Source organism: Simochromis diagramma, unplaced genomic scaffold (assembly GCF_900408965.1).
Source record: "Simochromis diagramma unplaced genomic scaffold, fSimDia1.1 OVJJ01000044.1, whole genome shotgun sequence".
NCBI lineage: Eukaryota > Metazoa > Chordata > Actinopteri > Cichliformes > Cichlidae > Simochromis > Simochromis diagramma.
Genome location: NW_024386942.1, coordinates 226,306 through 234,959, shown reverse-complemented (window position 1 = coordinate 234,959; position 8,654 = coordinate 226,306).

Sequence of the window (8,654 nt, the reverse complement as noted above, 5' to 3'; positions counted from 1 at the left end):
GGTTAGGCCTCATGAATACATCTTCATGGATGAAGCTGGATTCAAACTAGCAAAAGGAGAAGAGGTCGCAATATCCCATATAGCAGACAGGTCTGGCCCGGATCTGTGTCAAGCTGGCACTGGCTGGCTGACTTCTGGTATGATCAGTCGTAAGTCATCCAGATATGGGCCAGGCCTGCGTAGATGGCACTGTCTGTGTGATGGCATGCCACATCTGGCCCGCTTTTGGTTTGGTTTATGTGGCCCAGGCTCATAGAAAACAGGTCTGGCCTGGATCTGGCATCAAGCTGGCACTTCTGACTAACTGGTGTCATGGCAGAGTGTATGTCAACCAGATGTGGGCCAGGTCTGGCAGTGATGGCACTATATATGTTCCTATTTTCCTATTTTAGTTAGAAGACCCAAATGCCATGTTGCAATACTGTACTGCTATGGTAGCCAACGTTTCAAATGCAGGTTTGACAGGTTTGTGAGTGTACACTTTATCCAAAACCTAGTGACGGTTTACTCATGTTTACCACCGGGGGTAGAGCACGTCACCTACAGATCGGAAGGTTAGTGGTTTGATCCTTGGCTCCTCCAGACTTCATGTCAAGACTGTGAATGTGTATGAATGTAGTCAGGAAGCACTCTGTTTAGAGAAAGTGTGTTATACAGAGCAATTTGAATAATCTGGAAGAGTAGAAAAGTGCTATATAAGAATCAGTCCATTTACTGTCTGAACAGAGTGGTATCGCACATCACTAGCAAACACACACTCTCTCTTACACACTCACTCACACATCATATGAATAAAAATAAAAATAATATTTTTTTAACACACTAAGTCTAGCTTTGCCATGCATTATGGGTCCCCAAAACCACCCCTTTTTCACACACAACTTATGTTCTCTACCTCTATGTTCGAAGTATTTAGGCCACCAGATTATAAAATATTGAGTGAATCACTGATCTGTCTTTTTCCACACAAACTGAACTTACAATTCTCAATATTTTGTAAACTGATTGATTACATTAGGTTTCTTTCATCAGTCGGTAGTGAGAAAAAAGTAACAGTACAGCTTGTGTCAAAATTTGATTGATGACCCTAGCCTTGACCTTTTGACCTTACCGGAAGTACTCCGGAAGTGACTACTCGAATCCAGATGTGTGAGTAATGATCCATATGCGTGACGAATTGCATCCGGTGGGGGGAGGTGTTGTAACTTTATTGCAGTTTATTGTTTGATAACAGCATTTTGGTTATTTTGTGTAAGTGTTAGTCACATGTTTAGTGAGAGCTGTTAATTATAGATTTAATTTTCTGCTAAAGGGGAGCATTTAACAGGTATTTTTATTAGAAAAATGTGTTTCCCAGGATCCTTTGTGGTAGACAAAAGTTACTCTGGGTTTTAGCTAGCAAAGAAAGTTTCGAGAAGCCATTATATGTTGCTCTGATGTCGAGAAGTTTATTTGTACATTCCCCTTTTTGAAGCCTTATATAAAGACTATCGTTTCTACAACATGATGTCCGATCCATTTTTTTGGCTAAGTGGATTCGCCACATCATTTTTTGGTGCCAAAACCCGGGAGAAATGAGCGAACAGGACTTACGTGGAGCCGCCGCCGCCGAAGCTGCGGGAGTGGCGGATGACGAGCATCAGAGAAAAATGGAAAGAACAACACGGAAACGTGGGACGTTAAGAGGTGCTACCACACGACTTGTACATCAAATTGACTCCGAAATGGCTAAACCAGATCCGGACACTGACCATCTGAGCACATTACTGGAAATGCTGTCGGCAAAGGAGCTCAGTTTGTATGCCTTAGATAGTGAAACAGAACGTAAAACAGCTCTGGATGACCTGGAAATGGAGATCGAAAGCGCAGAGGAATATAGGAGCGCATTATCCTGTCCAAGAGCCGTGCACGGCGCATAATTAAGCGAAATGAGGATTGCCGCGAACGAGCCGCGCATCAAAGGGTGAGTGACACTAGCTCTGCTCATTCATTGGCACAGAGAGCATCGGTAAAGCTTCCTAAGCTGATTATTCACAAATATGATGGAGATGCCAGTTTGTGGCAGGAGTTTTGCTATGTGCCAGGGAGCTGGGATATAACAACAACACCTCATCCATGCTTAGGCACTACAGAGCTTTGCAGGAGAATAGGGGGAACACCGATTGTGGAGCAAGACCAGGTGAGCCATCAAATGCCATGATAACATAGCATGCTGTAATGTTACTAAATGATATAACCATATTATACAACTGTTTTAAGTTACGTGTGTGATATTTATATTTGTGCTTTGTCTTTATTGTCTTTCCTGAGGAGAGCAATCTCAAATAGACGAAGACCTGGTTAGCATGGTGATTGAGGATTCCCAGCCATTTAGCACTGTGGAGGACAAAGGATTCAAAAGATTTGTTAAATCAATAAATCCTAGCTATGTTCTCCCCACTAAAAAGGTCATAAAAGCAGTGAAAATTTAGTTTTTACAGAATACAGAATCTTTGACCCAGAGTTCAAGCTCACTGCTGTAATATATCCTGTAATATGTGTAACGGAGCGAAGGTGATTTTATTTCCACAGTGTTTTTTTTAAAGGAGGGAAACCTTCCTCCAAACGGACAGAGCAGTGGAGCCGCCAAGGGAAAGCACACGAATTAAAAACTGTATAATTAAAATAATATAATTTATTATATTTAAATAGTTAAAAATGTAAAATGAATTAAAACGAATGGTTTAATTCATTCAAAAGGTTTTTAAAAATAAAAAAAACCTTTGTAGTGGCCATCATGGACTAGTACAGCCTGTCCCCGTGCCACACTGTCCATAGTCACACATTGCATTGGATTTTGTCATAGGGCTGTCTGTATCATTAAGCAAAACCACTATTCTCACTATCATTGACAGATTTTCCAATGCTGCTAACTTTGTAGCATTAGATAAACTACCCACTACCACAGAAACTGCTAATATTCTGGTGATAAAGGTTTTTCAGTTACATGGCCTTCGACCACGGTCCGCAGTTCAGGTCCCAGGCCTGGAAGGCTTTCTGCACTGACATTGGAGCCAAACCCTGCCTGGTTCTGGGTACCATCCCCAATCTGGTGGTCAGAGAGAAAGACTTAACCAAGAACTCAAAACCACACTCCGCTGTATGACCACCCATAATCCAGTTACTTGGTCCACTTACCTCCCCTGGGCAGAGTGTGCATATAAAACACCCACATCATCTGCTTCTGGTGGCTCTCCGTTTGAAGTCTCTCTAGGTTATCAGCCACCAAGGTTCCCGGAGCAGGAGGCAGTACTGGCGGTGCCCTCTATTCAACATCATGTACAGCGCAGTTGGCTGGTGTGGGATCGCACTGGGCAGGCTCTATTCAGGTCAGTTAACCATAAACTCAGATAGGCTGATCAACACCATTCAACGGTTCCAACATACACTACAGGACAAAATGGTTGGTTGGTGGGCAAAGGACATTGCTCTGCGAATGGAGACCCGCAAATGGTCACCACAATACATACTGAGTTTGACAGGATAATCAGTCCCTTTGCGGTGTGTCTGAAACTAGCAGCATCACTGCGAATTCATACCATTTTCACATCTCATAGGTTTAGTCAGTGGCCAATAGTCCTTTGTCAAGCCCTATGACCCACCATCTCAATACAGACGATATACACCATGAGGTAAGAGGTTTGTAAAGAGCTCCTGGGTCTCATATTGAGATATCGGGTTTAACCCAACATCTCATCATTGAACAAATTTCTCAGTACAAGACCCATTGTTGGGTCATATCTAACATGATTTTGGTGTTTTGGGACCATAACACCCAACATGTCTAGTTCTTTAAGTATTTCCTAAAGAACTAGTCATATGCTTCTTACAATCACTGGAATGATTTCCAAAAAGAACTTGCCAAATCAATGTTTAACATCATTTTTGTATTTACTCTTTAATAAAACAAGATAAAACTGTCCACATATCTCAAATTTCTTTGTTTTATTTGAACATTTAATACACAGCTATCACTAAGTACTTTGATTTCTTCATGAAAAACAGAATGAACTTTGTTTGTCCTCAAGGATTTGTCAGTTACAGTAGTGTCCAAAATTAAACCTACATTTTTATTTCTCTGCAATTGTGAATGTTCTTCACTAGATCACGTAAGCATATAAAAATTAATAAAATAAAAACTGAAATGGCACACTGAATGAAACAATGAAATAATTTTGTGCTACTCCCAAAACTGTTGACCACGGCTGTGCTAATCCTCTTTTGTCACTCATTCTTTAAATTTTAAACATTGTTTGTAACAGACAAGTAAACCAGAAAGACAACAGTATGTTTGTGAAGGTTCTCAGTCATCCAGGTCATCGTAGTCAAAGGAGCTTGCAAAGAAAAGCGTCTGGACTTTTTTAAGTTGCTTGAAGACGTTTCACCTCTCATCCGAGAAGCTTCTTCAGTTCTAAGGTCAAATGGTGGAGAGTCCCAGATTAAAACCCAGTGGGAGTGACCCCCCAAAGAGGGACAAAAGGACCCCTGATGATCCTCTAATCACCTGAGCCAAGGTGTGAAAGCGGGTGTGGTCCCAATCAGCCAAGGTTTGGGTGAGCTCAAGTGAAACCTGGCCCCACCTTATGTGATTTCCTGAGGTCAGATGGCCCAGGATGTGAGTGGGCGTTAAGGCGTCTGGGGAGGGAACTCAAAACTGAATTATAGATGGCAGACAGTTGGTGTCGTAAACCACCGCCTCTGTTCTTAATCTGTTTATAATTAAAACAGGACTACAACAGTTCAAAATCAGGACTACTTAAGACTTAACCAAGACAGAACCAGAATCAGAACTAGATGACAGTAGCACTAAAAATCACCATAGACCTGCACTACACTTATTTTTTAATTCTACCAAAGTCCACTATTTAGATTGAGAAAGGTTTATATAATTATTTAGCCTTGTTGTGCAAACAAGCCTGCATAACTTAATAAATATAGAATTTGAAAAATAACAAACCTAAAAAAAACACTAGGTACGAGATACATGAGTACCTATGATACAGTGGTACTTTTGGTAAACAACCATTTGACTAACATGTGTGTCTCACCTGCTCTTGTTCCCTCTCTGTTCCTCTCTCTCCCTCTTTGTGCTGACAATCAAGCCAAACACCAACATCATCAAATATACAGTTGAAAACAGATATTTACATACTCTTCAGATAAAAACACTTTTTTAATTGTAACATCAAATCAGACTAAATGTTTATATTTTTTTAGATTGATAAATATAAAAAATATTTGTTAACTTTAAGAGTAAAGACAGAAACTATCTGTATTTCTTAATTGTAAAGACTGTAACAACTGAAAATATGAAATAAACACACATGTAAGCTAAGACTCTCTAAAGAAACAGCATTGTTGTTGTTCGGCTTTTCACTTCGCCATTTGTTGATTCACTTGAAGAACAAGTAATGTAATATGGGTCAAGTGATCAGTTTGATATCAATCTTTCACCGTCATATTTACATTATTTGTACAGTATGAATGATTTTCTTTGGTACCTGGTCAAACTTCAGTTCCCCTCTGTCTGCCGGTCTCCACTTCTCCGAAAGCGCACTGGCAGGCAGCAGCTCCCCCCGCCCCCTCGTTCAGTCGCTTAGTGTCTGAGCTCGGATCATACCAATATTAGGGGGGATTTACGCACAGTCGTAAATTCTCACAGTGTGCACTATGTGCTTCGAATATTGTGTGTAGTTTTTGTTTTATACAGTTGTAAGTCAGGCATCTAACTATGAAAAATTACACTCCAAAAGACTTCTGAAAAAACAACCCGGGCTTAAGTCCAGTAAAAAAAAAAAACCCCGCTCCGCCACTGATGCAGCCCCGATTGAATCTGAAACCACATGATCGGGCCTGATTTCCGATCACGTGATCGGATCTGGACATCCCTAATAAGGGGTAATGTAGTTGAATGTTGGTTGAATCAAGCAACTTAGTACAACCAATAGCTCAGAAAGATTTGAAGTAATAAAAGATGTTGAGTCAAATGAAAGCACCCAATATTCCACTATTGTATTTTGAATGACCCAGCATCTTGATATGTAGATTTATTTTTGACCCAATGCTTACATAGAAGGCCATATTTCTAAAAGTACTAGTTACCTGCTCCAGATCCAAATAATTATGAATAAAAATACTAAAATTAAAGTATTGTCAAAATCATTTTTTTCTATGTGTTGCTATTTAGTCCTGATAAATACAAGTCCACAGAACTGAAATATCTTTATTTTGTTTGACATTTAGAACACAGATACTAACAAATCCTTCATTTTTTTTAAAGCAGATTTAAATTTAGCAAAAACATAAAGAACTTTGTTTTTCCTTCAAGGGTGTCTTGAACTTTTTTTGTGACTCAGCCTTTAAGCTTTTTTTTTTTTTTTTCGAACACAAAATTGAAATGATAAAAGCATAAACACTTTGAACATCTGTCCAGACGTGGCAACTGGATGTCCTGATCATCCATTGGAACTGTGACACCCATGTCTTCTGGCTATAACACAAAAGCAAAAAAGTAAAGACATTTAGGGCATGTGACCATTTCATATAACAAAGATGCTCACATGTAAATCAGTGTCTTCTCAATATGTCTTGTAAAGAAGGGAGGATCTGTGTATGGTTACTCAGTGAAATCTAACTAAAGCCATGAATGTTCCCAAAGATTTTAACTTTTATGTTTTAATTTGGTGTGAGTTAAGCCACATGCACACCAACAACAATTCATAGTCTCCACTACTTAATAATCTGACAGTTGATTACTTGCATCAGATTTCTTTATCCTGGTAAGCCAAATCCTAGCTTAATGTGCTAAGACGCGATCTCTTTCATGGCATGCATTTTTAATTTCTCTTTGCTATTTGAGCTGATTGGGACCTGATGAGTGTAAAAACAAAGAATTTACCAGATTTTTGTTTCTGAGAAAAATGAGACCCACTTATGAGGACATTTGTTTTACATTTTGATAGAACAGAGGCAGTATAATGTTCTCGTAAGTGGAATTGAGACCCTCGTAGAGCAAAATTTTGTATTTTTGTCTAGACAACCTAAAATGTGACGTCCACATATCGTTAGCTTCATAGCATAAGTGCCTAAGTCATTTTTTTGTGTTTTCGGAAAACAAGAAAAAACTAATTTTCTAAATATCACATGCATATTTTTAAATATCACATGCAATTTGACCAAAAAATGACTTAGGCACTTATGCTATGAAGCTAACGATATGTGGAAGCAAGGTCCTACAAGGCTAAAGAAAACATCTGCAATAGCCCATGATGCACCCAGAAAACTTGGATTCAGAACAACTACAACACAATGACCAGACTGACAGCACTCTCACCATCTTTTTTGGGCCTCAGAGAGAAGTCACTGTGGGTTCCTGCTTAAAAAGATACATCATGGAATTAAATTAAACATTAACCCCAGTACACTTAGTACATCTTGCAAGTTAAAGTTATACAAGCCATCGACTTGTCTAACTCATATATGCACAATTAAAACCAGTTTACTCCAACTTACCTCTGTGTGCAACGATCCCCTCTCAACTGATCCACTATCCTCTGACTTTGCTTTTTGGAAGGAACTCACCTCCTAAAGATTAAAAGACCATTTTAAAATTCAAGGGGCATATAGACAAGAACTGGATTTTTCTTCTCACTAAAAATAGCAAAATAGCATGTTTTCTCTATCACTTTGTTCAAAATATTTGGACCACTAAATTATGAAATATAAAGTAAATCACTCGACTGTCTTTCTCCACACAAACAGAACTTAAGAGGTTAGTACTTTGCCAACTGACTGATTACATCAGCTTTCCTTCATCAGTCAATACTGAACCTGATTACTAAATACTTATACAGAGAAAATGGATTGTTTTCTTGATGATTTTACCTTTCATTGTGTAATTATGTGTTAGCTCATGTGCAACTCCAATTAATCTTTACCACATTTAAAGTAGTTTAGTCCCACTAACCTCTTCTTTATGGTGGGTCTCCAAACTCTTCTCACCCAATCCACAATCCTCTGACTTCCCTTTTTGCAAGTAAATCACATCCTAAAGAGCAAAATACAATTTTAAAATTCAAGTGGCATATAAGACCCCTATGACAAGACCATTGAGGGAACATGGTATCCCCTTGGCTTGCTGGCTGTATGTTAGGGTTTCTGCCAGTGGAGGAGAGGGTTTTTTCCTCTGTGCCTCCAGGTCGGGGAATGGCACCTGATCGTTGGGGCTTCTCTGCTTGGGGTCCTGCCCTCGCGACCCAGCCCCGGATAAGTGGAAGAAGATGGACGGATGGATGGATAGATGGATAGATGGAGTGGCTTTTTCTTCTTACTAAAAATGGCAAAATAGCACGGGTTTTCTCTATCACTATGTTCAAAATATTTGGGCCACTAAATGATGAAATATAAAGTAAATCACTGGAGTGTCTTTCTCCACAGAAACAGAATGTAAGAGGTTAGAATTCTCAATACTTTGCCATAGAGCTGGGCGATATAAGATTTTTTCATATCACAATATGTTTTTTTCATTTCAGGCGATAACGATATCTATCACGATATAAGCCAAATAACTATATTTGTAAGATTTAAATGTGCCGTTGCTCACAAGTAAAATGTGA